At 40.3% G+C, this 18,529-nt stretch overlaps 1 long non-coding RNA gene and 1 pseudogene across 1 annotated transcript; both read right to left on the bottom strand.

The window, feature by feature from the left end:
* LOC139015726 (pro-glucagon-like) overlaps positions 1-18,529 on the bottom strand; it is a 258,761-nt pseudogene that overhangs the window by 141,836 nt on the left and 98,396 nt on the right.
* LOC139015358 (uncharacterized) lies at positions 554-7,010 on the bottom strand. The gene is made up of 2 exons (XR_011472436.1): positions 6,583-7,010; positions 554-2,082 (listed from the first exon to the last, which is right to left on the bottom strand). It is a non-coding gene; the product is annotated as an uncharacterized lncRNA (long non-coding RNA).

Below are 18,529 nucleotides of genomic sequence, written 5' to 3' on the forward strand. Positions count from 1 at the left end.
TGTGCTCATATACCCAAACCCATGTAATGTACACAGTAGGCACTTTCCCCTGACCCACTTTACTTACGCATCTCACTTGCCTGGCACCTGCTGACATTTAAGTAACCATCATGCCCTGTACCCTATCTCCCCATTCTGCATTGTCCAGTATGTTGGGCCAGTCTGATGTCGATTGCCATGCCAGACACTTTTGGTTTTTACATACAACATTGCCAACTCCATTCCTCTCTTTTTTATTGAAATACTAGAGGCCCAATGCACAAAATTAATACAAGGAACTCAGCCCCCACCGCAGCTGTGCCTTCATCTGGAAGGTCTTCCAGAAGGACCTCTGGTCAAATTAGCATATTAGGCTTTTATTATTAGAGATAATCAACATATAACATTGTTTAAGTTGTACAATGAGCAAGTTTTATACATTTATTTATTGCAATATGATTACCACCTTAGTTTTAGCAAACCTTCTATGAGGTCACATAATGATTATTTCTTCAGGGCATGGATATTGATGTTCTTAGTAAACGGAGGCGCAGAGATGAGTCGGACGACAGGATACGGAGAAGCAGAGGGCTACCGCTCGCTCAGGCGAATAGCAAAGATCCTCTGATGCCTCATGGCTTTTATTGGGGATGAGCACAGCAAATAACAATGGAGTGCAGCAAGTAACAATGATTAACAATGGTGCTTATGAAATCATCAGAGCTAAGTTATACATTACACTATTAATTTCCAACATAATACAAAGACTCTTTCCACCTGCAGCAGTGCACCCTCCCCTGAACTTTCTATGCCCTCATGGACTATTCATCACGTCAAGGAAAGTTCTGCCTCGGAACAGTAAGTCTCGCTTGCAAGACTTTGTTCTGACGCGGCCCGCTTGCAGGCTCACGCCTTCTCCCGGCAGAGCGTCCTCTTCTAGTTAACTTCTTTCGGCTTGACCGCTACATTTCCCCCTTTTTTGTTTTGCTTCAGGTTCATGACAGAAAAAATAGCACTGCGTTGATTGTTTACTGCTGCGGCTTTACGGGATCTTCTGCAGACTAAATATAGAACAAAGTAAAGTATTAATATTAGCAATAACAACCCTGAGGAGGTTCCCATTAAAGCTTGAAAATGTGGAATAGGATTCATATTCTGTATCTCATTTATAAGATCTTGTAAAACTTGCTGTCTGGTTACCTCCTCTAATTTCTTTTGAAATGTTGTGTGAATGTGATCTTGAAGATCAAGAATTTCTTGTGTTAAATTGCCATGATTCAATAAGTGTTTCTTAACCTTATCCCAAGGAAAAGCTGTCTCATTGTAAGGCACAGGGGTGATACACAGACCAGTATGGTTCCAATCACATTTTAACTGTAATCGCCTTTGCAGGCTCACAATTTGGTCCCCTAATAAAGCTACTGTTTGTTTAAGATCGGCTATTTATTTATTAATTTCACTATCAATTTTCCGTTGAGAACTCTATAACTGTTCTGAATCTTTATGCCATTCCTGAACAAAAGCAGCAGTTTGGACTGATCGCTGCAATGCCACCCCAGCTGTTGCTGCAGTCGCTGTCACAGCAATCAATCCTAGAATTGCAGCAATTAGTATGCCAATAAACCTTTTTGATCTCTTTAATATTCCTTCCGCAATAGATACAAGCTCTCTCTACTGTGATTAAAAGGTACAGAGCTATTTACACAGGTTAACAAAGTACAATTAAAACAAGATATTTCTCCAGCAGTTTGATTCCATTGGACTGGACCCTTTTTCATCTGGTTTCAAAGGTCCACGATCTTTAAAAAGTCCAGGCATCTAATTAGAGTCTTTAGTTACAGGGCCTTCCATGGGCAGTCACAAGACGTTCCCCTTCCTGGCATCGGCACTTCACCTGTCCCCATGTAGGTGGAGAAGTATTTTGGGTGCGAGGCAACTGCGTGCGAATTGTTTGTCCTCCCTGGATGGTTAGCTGAGCAAACCGGTCTTCTAGTCCCGCCTCGTCATGCTTCCTCTTGCTCGCCATGCCTTAGCTTGATTCTTTTATTAGGAATCCAGAATTTCTTAGTTCCTGTGGAAACATAAGCATAGCCTCGACCCCACCTTAAAACGGTAGTCGGGCACCATTGATTAGTAGTGACATCTTGATACATAATAGGTTGTTCTACCGGGACCTCCTTTTTATGTCCCCAATGCATTTCAGCAGCTGTCACTGTATCTGTATTCAAATTTAAAAAATTTAAAGTAAATAGAGCTCTTAATAATCTTCGTCGGGGAGTCTGGCCTGATACCAGCTCTTCTCCCCCTTTTTGTTTTTGCAGCATTTCTTTAAGGGTTCGGTTCTGCCGTTCAATAATTGCTTGACCTGTATTGTTTCTAGGAATTCCTGTAATATGTTTAATATCAAATTGTTGAAAAAATTGATATTACCTGATAAATATGCTGAGCCATTGTTAGTTTTAATGGCTCGGGGCTTGCCCATTACAGCAAAGGCTTCTAATAAATGTGTTATAACAGCATCAGCTTTTTCAGAGGACATCGCTGATGCCCATGAGAAATGGGAATAAGTATCAATAGAATGGTGAACAAATTTAAGCTTGCCAAATTCTGGCACCTGAGTGACATCTATTTGCCAAAGGGCATTAACAGTTTCTCCTCTGGGATTAACCCCTATGGGTAAGTGAGCAGTGTGGAATGGCTGACAGTGAGGGCGTGTTTTAAAAATATTTTTAGCCTGTCTCTAAGTAATATGATGCTTTTCTTTCAATGCTCTAGCATTGGAATGATACATATTATGCTCTCTTTGAGCGGAGGTTACTGTACCAACCAATTGATCAATGTTAGTATTCCCAGTAGATAAAGGTCTAGGTAGTAAAGAGTGTGCACGAATGTGTGTTATATAGATAGGATCATGCCGGAGGCGTAAGAGCGTTTGAAGCTGTAGAAATAGTTCATGCAAGTCAGACCTATCATTAAAGATAGTAGCCGTTTCAATGTGTTGTACAGTAAACTCCGCATATTGAGAGTCAGTAATAATGTTAAGAGACATAGAGTCTTTATCTTGTAGTAACATAACAATTGCAAACAATTCTGCCTTTTGTACTGATTGGTAAGGAGATTGTACTACTTTATTTTTTTTTAAAATTACTGTATCCAGCCATTCCTTGTTTGTTTGTATCTGTAAAATAGGTTTCTGCTCTAGATAGGGGGGTTGGAGAAACTATTTTTGGCAAAATCTATTGAGTTCTTTTTAAAAATTGTATTCTTTTGTCTTTAGGATAAATATTATGAATTTTTCCCATAAAATTACTAAAGGCTCTCTGCCAATCATCTGATAATTGCCAATGAATTTCTTGTTGTTGTTTACTAAAGGGGATTATTATTTCATCTGGATCTTGTCCACATAACTGTCGCAAACGGATTCTTGCCTTTTCTATTAAAATGCAAATTTTCTGTAAATATGTAGATAATTTTTTACTGGATTTCTTAAGCAAAAATACCCATTCAATTATGTTAGTATCCTGCATAAGAATTTCCGTTGGAGAATGTGGGGTATGAATAATTAAAACTTTAAGATTCCGCAGTGATTGTATACGATCTAACTGTCCTGCTTGAATTTGTTGCTCAATTAATTGTAATTCGGCTTCTGCCTCAGGAGTCAATTGCCTAGGACTATTGAGATCTGAGGGTCCCTCTAATGTTTGAAATAGATTAGTTAATTGATAGGTGGGGATTCCAATAGATGGTCGAAGCCAATTTATATCCCCCAACAGTTTCTGAAAATCATTTAAGGTGTTAAGACTATCCCTTCTAATCTGAACCTTTTGAGGTTGAATAATGCTTGCTGAAATTTTCTGTCCTAAATATAACCAGGGCTCCACTTGCTGAATTTTTTCCTCTGATATTTGGAGCCCATACTCTTTAAACAATTTTCTAGCTTCTTGCAGCATTCTATCTACTTTAGATTTTTCTTTATGTGCTAATAAAATATCATCCATGTAATGATAACAAATGCCTGTAATAAACATTTCTCTTAATATTTGTAAAGGTTGATGAACATAAGCTTGACACATAGTAGGACTATTTAACATTCCCTGGGGGAGAACTCGCCATTGATATCTTTGATTAGGTTGGCTGTTATTTAAGGAAGGGACCGTAAAAGCAAATTTGTCACAATCCTGAGATTGTAAAGGGATTGTGTAAAAACAGTCTTTCAAATCAATAATTATTAAATGCCAATTTTTAGGAATTAATGCTGGATTTGGAACTCCAGGTTGTAAAGGTCCCATAGGCTCAATAATCTCATTAATCCGTCTTAAGTCAGTTAACATTCTCCATTTACCTGATTTTTTCTTTATAACAAAGACAGGGGAATTCCATGGACTAGAGCTGGCTTCTATATGCCCTAGTTGTATTTGTTCTTTGATAATAATTTGGAGCGCTTCCAACTTTTCTCTTGTTAGGGGCCACTGCTCTACCCAAACTGGTTTAGTTGTTTTCCATTTTAAAGGCAGGGCGAAGCACTTTGAAGTGGCCCCCTCTATAAATTTTGGTCTTGAACACTGGTGCCAGTGACGCCAGCACTAGCTTAACAAATCATTTGTCTATGACCTTTCTGTAAAGAAGGTATAGTAATTGTAGCCTTACATTGTTGTAAAAGATCTTTTCCCCACAAAGATAGTGGAATGGAGGCAACATATGGCTGTATTTGGCCTTTTTGTCCTTCAGGCCCTTGATATTCAAGTACATTAGAGCTTTGTAAAATTTCAGTGAGGTTTACAACCTGTAAAAGTTGCATTCACCTTGTGCACCAGCCAAGATTGAGGCCAGTGCAAAGTAAAAATTATAGTTACATTAGCCCTAGAATCTACTAGGTTGATAATTTTTATTCCCTCCGGGAATAAATTGTAAAAATTGAGGTCTTTGGCCTCCTAAAATTGTATGTTAAAAAACCTTTTTTCCTGTGCTACTAAATCTTCTAGTTTGCTTAACTGGTGCTGTATGCCCTATTTGTTTATAGGGAAGTAATAATAACTGTGCCATTTTTTCCAGCCTTTATATTTATAATACTAAAAGCAGACATCATAACTTATATTTCTCCTTCATAATTTGCATTAATAACTCCGGGAGCATGTTTAGCTTTCTCTTGTGGGACTTTTGCCTTCAGATCATTTTTTTTTTTTCATATGTCCCACTTTCCCACATCCATAGCATTTAGCAGGATGGGAATTGCAGTTTTTAATGCATCAGCAAGAAGATTATTATTATTATTAATTATTTATATAAGATTTTAATAAGATTATTATTATTATTATTATATGAATATTATTTATATAACTTTAGAAAATGATTGGGCCGGGATGCTAGCCTCCTCTATTTTTGACCAAGCCTTTAAACAACAAGTTCTAATTTGTGCAATAACAGCATTCTCTAACAGCACCTGTTGCTGTAAGCTACTATGTGTCCCAGTTCCTGTTAACTGGTCAAAATTACATCTAGGTGGGTTTTCTTGGGCGTTAATCATCGCCACTCTCCTGGCTTCTTCCCACCACCAGGATTTAAATTTCAGATATTGCCCTGGGGCTAATACTGCCTTAGCTATAGCATTCCAAGTATAAGGAATTAATTTATAATCTGTATAAATTAATTTTATATTAATTAATATATAAAAATTAATAATATATATAATTACATATAATATTATAATTAATAATATATATAACTCTTGAGGGTATTGAGCATTAGCAGCTCTTTGTGTCCTCAGGAGGTGGGTGGAGGCTCAGCTGCTAACGCCAAATTAATGGCTAGTGCCGCTTTACTTTCACTTTTCGGCGGCGGTGCAACCAACTCCTGAGGGCTTTTATTCTCTTTCTTTTCCTTACTACTGTAAGTAATAATTCTTTTAAACTTCCTAAAATTTCCTTCATCTCTGTTTCCCTTCTCGCCACTCTTTTTTTCCTTAACTTAGGGCGAGGGCATCATTCATCTTCCGAACCAGCAGAAGATGAATCATCCAGCTCTGAATCGCTGGCTGAGGTTATTCTTTCATAACCCCCTACTTCATTTTTATCCCTAGCTTTCTGTCTTTTACTTGACTCCCTCGGTTCAGTGACCTCTAACGGGAGCGGCTCAGGTGGTAGTGATTTCCCAGTAGGGAGAGGCTCAGGATTTAAACATTCAGCTCCTCGAGTAGCACTTTGTGACTTCATAGGAATTTCTTTACAATCTTCAGAATCAGACTGAAAAGGCTGTAAAGCTAACGTTACTAAATTAAAAACAGCCCATACATCAGCCTCTATAGCATTTCCCTGTTGGTGAGCCCTCCTTAATGACCTTCCAACTTGTTTCCACAACTTAAGATTTAACTGTTGTTTTCCTTCTGGGTTAAACCAATAACAGTGCTGCTGAATTGCCTCAAACAATTTTTTAAAAGCCTCATTCTTCACTTTTACCCCTGAACTCTTTAACAATGATCTCAAGACATCTATATATTGACTCTGCATCTGCATCGACGGGCTAGTCCCCATACTCTGCTTCTATTGCCGAAAGTTCGCGTACTCGGCGCTGGCATCTCCCTTTCGGTCCCACGCCCCTTAGACTCACCCCTGGTCCCTGTTCGTGGCGCCAGATATTGATGTTCTTAGTAAACGGAGGCGCAGAGATGAGTCGGACGACAGGATACGGAGAAGCAGAGGGCTACCGCTCGCTCAGGCGAATAGCAAAGATCCTCTGATGCCTCATGGCTTTTATTGGGGGTGAGCACAGCAAATAACAATGGAGTGCAGCAAGTAACAATGATTAACAATGGTGCTTATGAAATCATCAGAGCTAAGTTATACATTACACTATTAATTTCCAACATAATACAAAGACTCTTTCCACCTGCAGCAGTGCACCCTCCCCTGAACTTTCTATGCCCTCATGGACTATTCATCACGTCAAGGAAAGTTCTGCCTCGGAACAGTAAGTCTCGCTTGCAAGACTTTGTTCTGACGTGGCCCGCTTGCAGGCTCACGCCTTCTCCCGGCAGAGCGTCCTCTTCTAGTTAACTTCTTTCCGCTTGACCGCTACACATGAGAACATTTAAGATCTAGTCTTCTAGCAAATTTTAAGTAAATAATACAGTATTGTGGATTTTAAGCACTATGCTCTGCATTAGATGGCAGAATTTACTCGTCTTCTAGTTGCAAGTTTGTACCCTTTAAGAATGTCTCCCCAACTCCCCCACCCTTAGGCCCTGGTAACCACCATTCTACTCTCTGTTTCTATGAGTTTGGCTTTTTAGATTTCACATAAAAGTGATATTATACAATATTTGTTATTTTCTGTCAGGCTTATCTCACTAGGCATAATACTCTCAAAGTTCATTCACGTTGTTGGTAAATGGCAGAATTTCCTTCTTTCTCAGGGCTGAGCTGACGGAGCAAACCAACAGAAAAATCCATAAGATCTGATAAACTCAATCAACTAAATACACTTAACATTTATAGTATATTGCACCTAGGAAAAATAAAATTAATATTTTAAGTAGACTTTAAATGTTTACCAAGATTGACTTATGCGGGATCAAAAATCAATAAATTTCAATTATTAAAATTATTTAGAGTACTAGAGGCCCGGTGCACAAAAATTTGTGCACTCGGGAGGGGAGCGGGGTCCCCCAGCCCGGGCTGTGCCCGCTCGCAGTCTGGGACCCCTCTGGAGATAACGACATGCTGGCTTACGCCTGCTCCCGGGTGGCAGAGGGCAGGCCCAATCCCTAGGTGCAGCCCCTGGTCGGGCTCAGAGCAGGGCCCATTGGGGAGTTGGGGCGCCGCCCCGCCATGCACAGAGCAGGGCGGATCGTGAGGTTGCGATGCCACCCTCAGTCACACTCTGGGTAGGGCCGATTGGGGGGTTGGGGCACCGCCCCCTGTCAAACTCAAGGCAGGCTCGATTGGGGAGGTTGTGGCACCACCCCGTCACGCACAGAGCAGGGCCGATCAGGGGGTTGGGGCACTGCCCCCTGTCACTCACAGAGCAGGGCCGATAAGGGGGTTGGGGTGCTGCACCCCGTCAAACACAGAGCCACAGGGCGATCAGGGGGTTGGGGAGCTCCCCCTATCAGTCACACAGCAGGGCTGATCAGGGGGTTGGGGTGCCTTCCCCTGTCACGAACAGAGCAGGGCGGATCAGGGGGTTGGGGCGCCGCACCCTGTCACACACAGAGCTTCAGGGCGATCAGGGGATTGGGGAGCTCCCCCGTATCAGGCACAGAGGAGGGCTGATCAGGGGGTTGGGGCGCCTTCCCCTGTCACGAACAGAGCAGGGCGGATAGGGAAGTTGTGGCCCCGCCCCCTGTCACTCACAGAGCAGCAGGGCGATCAGGGGGTTTGGGCGCTGCCCCCTGTCACGCTGATCCCGGTGCCGGGAGGCCACACGGTTCCACTGATCCCGGTGCCGGGAGGCATATTACCCTTTTACTATATAGAATAGAGGCCTGGTGCACGGGTGGGGGCCGGCTGGTTTGCCCTGAAGGGTGTCCTGGATCAGGGTGGGGGTCCCCACTGGGGTGTCTGGCCAGTCTGGGTGAGGGGCTGAGGGCCATTTTCTGGCTGGCGTGTGACTAAAGCTCCCAACTGCTCCTTTTTTTCTTTTTTTCTTTTTATTCTGGGCCAGCTTTAGCTCTGAGGTCTCGGCTGCTGAAAGCCGGTTTCTGGCCTTTGTTTTTCCTTCTGTATTTGAAACAATATTGCAGTCCGGCTGGCTGAACCTGGCTGACTGAAAGCTGGTTTCTGTGGTTTTGTTTAGCTTCTTATTTGCAACATAGTACATAGTTGCTTAGAGTTGCAGCTGAGATGCCGGCAACTCAGGCGGGGAACGTTAGAGTCAGCCGTCACTGGAGCAAGCAAGCCTCCCTGTTCGCTTCAGTGCATGGCTGCCGGCCGCCATCTTGTCTGACAGTTAATTTGTATAAGGATATGCTGATTAGCCAATGAGAAGGCTATTGGTCGTACGCTAATTACCATGTTTCTCTTTTATTAGTGTAGATGATCTTTCACCCAGTGGAATTACGCTAAAAACTAAAAAAGAAAAAAAAAAGATACCTTACATATTCACAACTGCTTGAATCTATGCAATGACTTCTATATAACCCATGGGTCAAAGAAGATATCATAGTAAAATAAAATTAAATACTTTCAAATTCTATGATAATGAAGATATAATAAATACAAACTGGAGATACAACTAAAGCAGTGATTAAGGGTAAAAGATAGCTTTAAATACATTTGTTAGAAAAGAAGAAGTTAGAAAAACAATAGCTTAACTTTTTCCTCAAAAAACTGAAAAAAAAAGAACTTCAACTCTCAAACAGTAAACTAGAGGAAATGAAAAAGAAGAAAATAATGAAATACACAAAAATTGCCAATAAATATGAAGAAAGCCAAAAGTTTGTTCTCTGACCAGATTAGTAAAATTAATAAGTTCCTAGCAAGACTAGGCAAGAAAAAGAAAAGAGAGAAAATGTTACCAGTATCCCATATAATAAAAGAGAAATATGCAAATCAACCAAAAAGCAGAATGACCAGTTGGCAGGGGGTGAGACCAGCGAGCAGGCTGTGCCAGGCCAGCCAAGGCGCATGCCAGCGGGCAGAGGGAGGGAATGGCCTTGTGGTGGGAGGGGACTGCAACCAGCGGCAATGGCAGAGGGGCATTAGGGGGGCCAGCACCATCCTCTGATAGGCCCATCTGGTTGCTTCCCGCAGAGGGAGGCTGGGCGGCAATGGCAGGGTGATGGGGCGGTGCCATCCCCTGATTGCCTGTCCAGTCACCTCCTGCAGAGAGAGGCCAGACATCTGTAGGCCATCCCCTGAGGACTCCCAGACTATGAGAGGGCACAGGCAAAACTGAGGGAGCCCCCCACCCCAAATTTTCATGCACTGGGCCTCTAATATATAAAAAAAGAAGAAAATTCTAAAGATTTTACAAACAATAAAAGTATAATAAGAACATACAGGGGTGGACAAAAGTAGGTTTACAATTGTTCATATGGAAAAAAATACATGTGGGTTATGATTATTACAATAGCTTCATTAACTCTGTGTTTAGCGTACTCACAAACTATAAAGCTACTCTTGCCCACCTCTGTTTTACATAAAAATGTATGCCTTACAAATTTGGCAATTAGATGAAATGAACAAACTCTTTTAAAAATATTACTAAATTAAACACAAATAAGAGGAAAATCTTAATAGTCCTCTTTGTACTCTCAAAGTTGGGTGTGTTATTTTTTAAATTTTCCAGAAAGAACTTCAGGACAGGATGGCTTAACAGGTGAATTATTCTAAACATTGAAGAAAGAAAAGACATCAACATTACATAAACTCTTCAAAATAAGGAAAAAATAAGGAATATTTCCCAGCTCATTTTATGAGGCCAGGATAATATTGATACAAAAATCTTACAGATTTTATAGAGAAGGAAAAGACCAATCTGATTAACGAACAGAGGTGAAAAATCCTGTACAAAACATCAATAATCAAATCTAGCAATATATAAGAAAAATATAACAATACAAACATGGTGCATTCTAAGAATTTCTCAGTGGTTAATGATGTTTTACAAATCCATGTAATTAACAACAGTAACTGAAATAAATAGAAGAAAATTAATATGCTTGTTTCAATAAATGTAGCAAACACACCTAATGAAATTCAAGACCCATTAACATTGTGTTAAACCCTCAGAAAATAATGATAAAGTTAAAATCTTTAACTACTTTGGGTAGAAAAAATAATTTGTAGGAATAACAAATCAAAATTAGGACTTTATAAAAAGTAATAAAATTGAACAGCACTAGCCAACCTAAGCAAAGAATAAAAGTAAACAATACAGGACTGAGCAGAGTTACAGTTGTGAGTACATGAAACACAGAGTTTATTCCTGTATTATTATTTCTTAATTATTCTGTTACTTGTTTTTATTATATCTATAAACCTTCTTTTCCCAGCCTTATATATATAATAAAATTAATTGGGAAATAACCATTGAAACAGGTGAATTAACACAAATTTGAGTTAATTTGTGAAACTGCTGAATAAAAATATTTTAAAATCTAAGTGATATGGATACAATTTTTAATGCAATTTTAAAAAATTGTTACTAGTGGAGATCAAAATGATTTCCATAAAAGAAGTATTCAACAGTATTAAAGAACCAACTCGTAAAATGTTTCGCATGGAACATCTATCAAACTTTCAAAGAGAGGGTAAATAATATACTTCATAAATTATTCCAGAGGCTAGGGGAAATAATGAGAAGAATGACGTAATTCTTTTAATAAATTGAGTATATCATTGGAACCTACACTTGATAAAGATAGAAGAAACAAAAAGAAAAGTATGGGCTAATCTCGCTTATGAATCTTGATTTTGAAATCCTAAAAAATAATCAGCAAATAGAATCCAACAGCATATTAAAAACATTAATACACCATGACCAAGTGTAATTTATTCCAAATTACCAAGGATGTTTTAATATTAGGAAATTTATTTATGTAATTAGACCATATTAAGAGATCTAAAAATTTATTTTATTATTATTTCCACACATATATGTATTTGTCTGTACAGGTATGTGTAATTATATATGCCACCCAATGCCATTGATAGGTTCTGTGCCTTTCAGCGAAAAAAAAACAACATGCAATAAAACAAATTTTACCATAGGCTAATTGATACAAACATGAGTTAAGTTCCTGTGGCATCTCATCAATGTTATAACAAAACAACATTGAAAAAAACAATATTATTTAAGGACTTGCTGTAAACACTGAATGAGGAGGAGGTTTTTAGAGGCTGGAGGGGAAACAGAAGGTTTAGTTTGGTCATAACAAAGATATCCAGTTGGCTTCCACATCCATCCCTACCCCACACGAACCCACTAGAAGTTGTCCCACAAAACAATGATGGAGATGTACTGACAGTGGATTAAGAAGAGACAAAAAGAAATGAGGGTACAGATAACAAAACCACTGTGGTCTCTGTGGTCTTTCAGGTTTTTCCCAAGAGAAGTGTCCTTATACATAAGAAGGGCATAGGAGCAGTATGGTTGAAAGAGGGGTAGGACTTGACTTTGAAAAATGTATTATATAAAATTGAAAAAATGATATATTTACTAATTGTTCAGATGGAAAAGAGGCAAAGGGGCTGATTGGTAGAACTCGAGGATTTGCTGTTAGCTGGTTTAATGTGTCAGCTGATTCGTTCAGAAGAGATGCCTGAGGAACAACGTTGTATCTCCTCCCCCCTCGAGCAGACTACATGTAACACAGAGCTGGGAAAGGTGAGTGTGCAAAATGAAATTGCTCGCTCTTCTCTTTCAAAGAGAGAGAACTGAGAAACAGAAGAGGGCACAAGGGAAAAAATAGCATCTGTCCTTGGCTAACGTGTCTAGTATGTAGGTAACAAAAATCAACGGAAGAATAATACAGTTTCAGAAAACTTCATAGGAAGAATATGAGTTTACACCATAACTTTGCTGGATATTAATTCAAAAATTTTACTCTTTTAAAAAATATATTTTATTGATTTTTTACAGAGAGGAAAGGAGAGGGATAGAGAGTTAGATACATCGATGAGAGAGAAACATCCATCAGCTGCCTCCTGTACACTCCCTAGTGGATATGTGCCCACAACCAAGGTACATGCCCTTGACTGGAATCGAACCTGGAACCCTTGAGTCTGCAGGCCGATGCTCTATCCACTGAGCCAAACTGGTTAGGGCAAAAGTTTTACTCTTTAGAGAGGATTTTCCCCCCAGGGAAATTATAGGTTCCTGCCAAGACAGAGAGAGTTTTTGCTTTTCCCTCAATGCTTTTGATTGATCCCTCTGAGTTTTCCAACAATCACAATTTCAATTTTGATGTTTGAAATCATTTCCGTCTGACATCTGGGACAAGCACATGACATTTCTAGGAAACTAGACATTTCTGGGAAAACCCCAAGAAAGATACATGTATAGTAACACATCTTTCCTGAAAATTCATGGAGCTTCAGATTCTTTATTTTAAAAATATATTTTATTGATTTTTTACAGAGAGGAAGGGAGAGGGATAGAGAGCCAGAAACACCGATGAGAAACATCGATCAGTTGCCTCCTGCACACCCCTCCCACCAGGTATGTGCCCGCAACCAAGGCACACGCCCTTGACCAGAATCGAACCCAGGACCCTTGAGTCCGCAGGTCAATGCTCTATCCACTGAGCCAAACCGGCTGTGGCTGCAGGACCAAGAGTGATCCTGAGTTGGGGGGGTGAAAGGATTAAGGAAAAGACAGACAAGAGAATAATAGCTGGGTCTCATGGGATGCTGCCTCCCTGATGAGGAGACAGTGCCAGCACCTACAAGCCTTGTCTTTATTTTATAGCAGATGTCACGAGGCAAAGCAGGGGCGTGATCACATTGTTTACAGCATTCTCGTGAGCTCCAACCCTACTCAACTACATGCACCCAAACTCTAGCACAAGGAATGTGGGGCCAGTGTTTGGACCATGGGTTCAAGCTTACAACCACAGCCATTGGCTATTATTGTGCTGGGAGGTCCCTGCCCTCCAGCTGGGACTTGCACTTGGCAATGAGAGGACCCTGTCCTTTCATTAGTCCGAGGTTTGAACCTGGCCAAAACACTGTAACTGCGCCCCACAACCGGCCAGGGCAGATTCTTAATATTCTACCCCAGCTAGAGAAATTGAACATAGAACAGTGACACATCAACGTGGCAGAGCAGAGAGATGTGTTTTAAAATCTGGCAGACTGGGCTTGAATATCAACTCTGCTGGTTGCTGGTCATGCTGCTTTGCTTCTTCAAGCCCCAGCAAAATGGGGATAATAGTTCCTACCTCATGGTTTTGTTGTGACACATAAGTAAGATAGCCCATTCCAAGTTCATAGTGCAGTGCCTGGCACATAAAACCCGTTCAACACATGAAATCCCACATTACATAAAATATTTTAAAACAATTGATAAGCAGTTAAGGCTAGCAACAGTCTGGTGAAAACCCACCAGTTTTGTTCTGAATTTGGATGATGGGAACATAATTCTAAGAAACATTTATAAATCCAAAAATGATCTATTAAATAAAACCATGAGTTCAAAACAAGTGCAGATATTTTCACAAGTAAAGTTGTGTTCATTTCTTATGTCTGCTATAACACATTACCATAAACTTATTGTTTAAAAGAACACACATATATTACTTTACAGTTCTGCAGGTCAGAATCTCAAAATGGGTTTTTATAGCCTGAAATCAAAATGTTAGCAGGGCCACAATCCCTCCAGGGCCCTAGGGAAAACTTCATATCCTTGCCTTTTCCAACCTCTTAGAGACTACCTGCATTCCTTGGCTTGTGGCCTCTACCTCTATATTCAAAGTGTATGTCTCTGATCTCTGCTCCCATCATCCTATCTCTTTTCTCTCTGACCCTAATGTGCCTATCTGTCCCTTCTAAGGACCCTTGTGATCATTTGAATCAACCTGGATAATCCTTATCACAAGATCATTAAGTTAATCACATCTGCAAAGTCTTCTTCGCCATGTAAGTTAACATAATCACAAGTCCTGGGGTACAGATGTGAATATCTTTCGGGGGGTCCTTATTTAGCCTACCCCCAAACCCAAGACACATTATACAGATATGGCATGTAGAAAGTAGCAGTTTGACAGTGAAGGGATTCAGATTTATTGTAGAACATAACTTAGGCCAGAAACAAACAAACAAAAAAGGAACTGCTATAATTTAAACAGCAAATATGCTACTGGGATAAGACAAGAAGAAATTTTTAAAAAAATATGTTTTTACTGATTTCAGAGAGAAAGGGGGAAAGAGAGAGAGAGTAAGAGAGAGAGAGAGAGAGAAAGAGAGAGAGAGGGAGAGAGAGAGAGAAACATCAATGATGAGAGAGAATTACTGACTGGCTGCCTCCTGCATGCCCCCCACTAGGGATCAAGCCAACTCAGGCATGTACCCTGACTAAGAATCAAACCCTGACCTCCTGGTCCATAGCTTGATGCTCAACCACTGAGCCATGTTGGCAGGGTAGACAAGTAGAAAACTTTCAAGGATATTCAAGAAATAACTCATTATTTTGAAAATAGCTAAATAAAGGATAAAAGCAAACATTTCTACTTTGCATTCCTTATGTAATTGTACTTCAAGATTACCAAATAGTTGATAAGGGGATGTTTCAGTCAATATTCTAGAATATTCCATCCAATAGAAAAGAAATATTGGAATTTGAATATCATTTGGCAACCCCCAATAAACTAATGTGTCTGAATACTGAGTATCAATGAATGTTAACATCACAAAGAGAAAAACAACCAAAAATTAGTCACCTGCTAATGGAAGACACAACACCTCTTGACCAAAAATCAAAGCTGACTCTAATACTGTCTCAAGAGGCAACTATTGTTATGCCCAGATTTCAGGATCCCCATGAGACCACACCAGGGAGCCAGCCATGTCCAATGCAAAAGCATAAGAGTCTTTATTCAAACCCGGGCTTGGCTCCCCTACCCTCCTTACTGATGCAGCAGCAAGTGGCAGAGAGAGCTAGCCCTGTGGGAAGAGGGGTTTTATAGGGGGTTGGAGTAAGGGGAGGAGAAAGGTCTGTGGGCCCTGCCGATTGGCCAGGCGAAAGTTGGTGTCTTGTTACACAGGATGTGGTTATATCTATGGCGCACACTTCCCTTGATTGTCATTGGTTAGTTTAAAGAAGTCCTGGGTGTGGCTAGCAGAGGCTTGGGCTTCTGGGAAGAAGCCTTGCCGAGCACATGGCTGCCCAAAAATAGAGGATCCAGGGTAAGAGGGAGGGCGTAGTCCTTACCCTGGGGCAAGATGGAGGGCATAGTCCTCGACCTTTCATTATCAGTTTACAGGGAGAACAAGGGCAGAAGAAGATGTTAAATAAAACCAACTCCATGCCAGCATTTGAAACTGGATTGAGGAAAACTCCCAAGACATGCATCCTGGTTTCTCAAAAACCAAACCAAACAGTAAAACTGCAGAGAGAGAGAAAAGAAAGGAAGCCTGAAACTTAATATGGACCTAAAAAGTTACCCTGCTTACATGCAAGGACCATATTTGAATCTGGATGCAAACAGGCAACTATTAAAAGAAACGATGAAACACTGAAGAAATCTACACTAATAAAAGAGAAACATGGTAATTAGCATATGACCGCTACCCTTCCCATTGGCTAATCAGCATATCCTTATGCAAATTAACTGTCAGCCAAGATGGCGGCCGGCAGCCAGGCAGCTGGAAGTGAACATGAGGCTTGCTTGCTTCAGTGAAGGAGGACTCCAACGTTCCCGCCTGCCTTGCTGGCCTCTGAGCTGGCAGTTTGAAACATTCTAACAAATATAGAAGCTAAACAAAACCCCAGAAACCAGCTTTCAGCCGGCCGGGATCTCAGAGCTGGAGTTATACATTGTTTCCATTATAGAACGCAAAGAAACCAGATACCTGCTTTCAGCAGCAGAAGTCTCAGAGCTAGAGCCAGAGCTAAAGCTGGCCCAGAATAAAATTTAAAAAAGAGGGAAAAAAGGAGCAGTTGGGAGCTTCAGTCAACAACCGCCAGCCTGAAAGCAGCCCTCAGCCCCTCACCCAGACTGGCCAGGCACCCCAATAAACACTATATGGCAGTTGGGATCTTAGTGGGAAAAAAAGGGAGCAGTAATATTGTGTCAGGATTGCCTATCCTATTGTAGCATTGGTTTGAATTTAGATAGAGCTCCTTTACTTCTATATTTTTCTAATTTTAGTTACATTAATTATTGTACTATTAAGGCATTCTGAAAGGCAGATAAGAATTTGAGCTGAGAGAGAGAGGCTGATGTTGATATTGATGTTTTTTAAAGAATAGTATTGGTTCTTATTTTATTTGAAATCTGCCATGAGCCATCTAGGTCTGTCAGATGACTTATAGTTGTATAATAGCTCTAGGAGGTTTACCATTCATATCTCAGAAACGAGGACAAAGACATTTTGATGAAAAGAAATCTCCCTAGTGTTCAGCTAATACATGCTAGATTTATTTTCATGACATCTCTTTTAATTTGATTATTAGACCTTACCTTCTCTATTTTGGTGTTTGAATGAGGACTAGAAACTAGAGCAGTGGAAATAAAGTTCATTGGTCAGGAACCAAGCACTGAGGTATTGGCCTCACCCTCAAAGTCTTATAATCCACTTCAAAAAAACAAGTTATATGGCCCTAACTGGTTTGGCTCAGTGGATAGAGTGTCGGCCTGTGGACTGAAAGGTCCCAGATTTGATTCCAGTCAAGGGCATGTACCTTGATTGCGATTGCGGGCACCTTCCCAGTAGGAGGTGTGCAGGAGGCAGCTGATTGATGTTTGTCTCTCATTGATGTTTCTAATTCTCTGTCTCTCTCCCTTCCTCTCTGTAAAAAAATCAATAAAATATATTTTTTTAAAAAAGAAAACAAGTTATATGGCCCCAAAGAGAAATAGTAATCTATCTATAGCCAAATAGAAAGTATTAAAGGATGAGGCGAGAAGACTTTCAGAAAAAAGGAAGACAGACAGAGCTTACCAGAGGAGGAGTATGAGACATTTTGGCTGAGCCGTGAAGGTCTTGTGTTGGGTTTGTGAACAGAAGTGGAGGCAGCATTTTAAGTTGCACAAACACCATGAACAAAAGTGCAGGTATAGCAGAGTGCAAAATGCGTTCAGTGTGGGAGATGCTGGTAATGGGGGAGGCTAGGCCTGTGTGGGGGCAGGGAGTAGATGCATTAATTCAGTTACATAATATATTTATTATATATAATAAGCATCATTCTCCAGCTGTAATAAACACAGAAAAATTCTATGACAAAACGTGTGCAAGGGGACAGTTTGATTGGGGTTTAGTTTTTGGAGGAGGGTGGTGGCAGAGAAGATTTCGAAGATCACTGAGAATTCAGGGGTTTCTCTATGATTTTTACAAATGCTTTTCTAAGGCAAAAAATACGCTTTTATTTTTATTATTTGTTATTGAATTTATTGGGGGTGACATTGGTTAATACAAATTCTATAGTACACCATCTGTATATTGCATGGTGTGTTCATCACCCCAAGTCAAGTCTTCTTCCATCACCATTTATCCCCCCATACCTCCTCTTCCTCCCCCCACCCTTTTCCCCTCTGGTAATCACCATACTGTTGCCTGTGTCTATTTCTTTTCTTAATCCCTACACCCTTTCCACCCAGCCTCACAACCCCCTCCCCTGTGACAGCTGTCAGTCTGTTCTCTATCTATGAGACTGTTTCTATTTTGTTTGTTAGTTTATTTTGTTCATTAGAGTCCACATGTGGGTGAAATGATATGGTATTTGTCTTTCTCTGCCTGGCTCCAGGTCCATGCATGCTGTTGAGTAAGATTTCCTTCTTTTTTATTGCCAAAGAGTATTCCATTATGTAAATGTACCACAGCTTAAAAAACAAAACAAAAAGAAAACATTGTTAAAAGTTTATCATTCATGCTCTGGCCGGTGCTACTCAGTT

Source organism: Myotis yumanensis, unplaced genomic scaffold (genome assembly GCF_028538775.1).
Source record: "Myotis yumanensis isolate MYYU_CA2020_CCGP unplaced genomic scaffold, mMyoYum1.0.hap1 SCAF_8, whole genome shotgun sequence".
Taxonomy (NCBI): Eukaryota; Metazoa; Chordata; class Mammalia; order Chiroptera; family Vespertilionidae; genus Myotis; species Myotis yumanensis.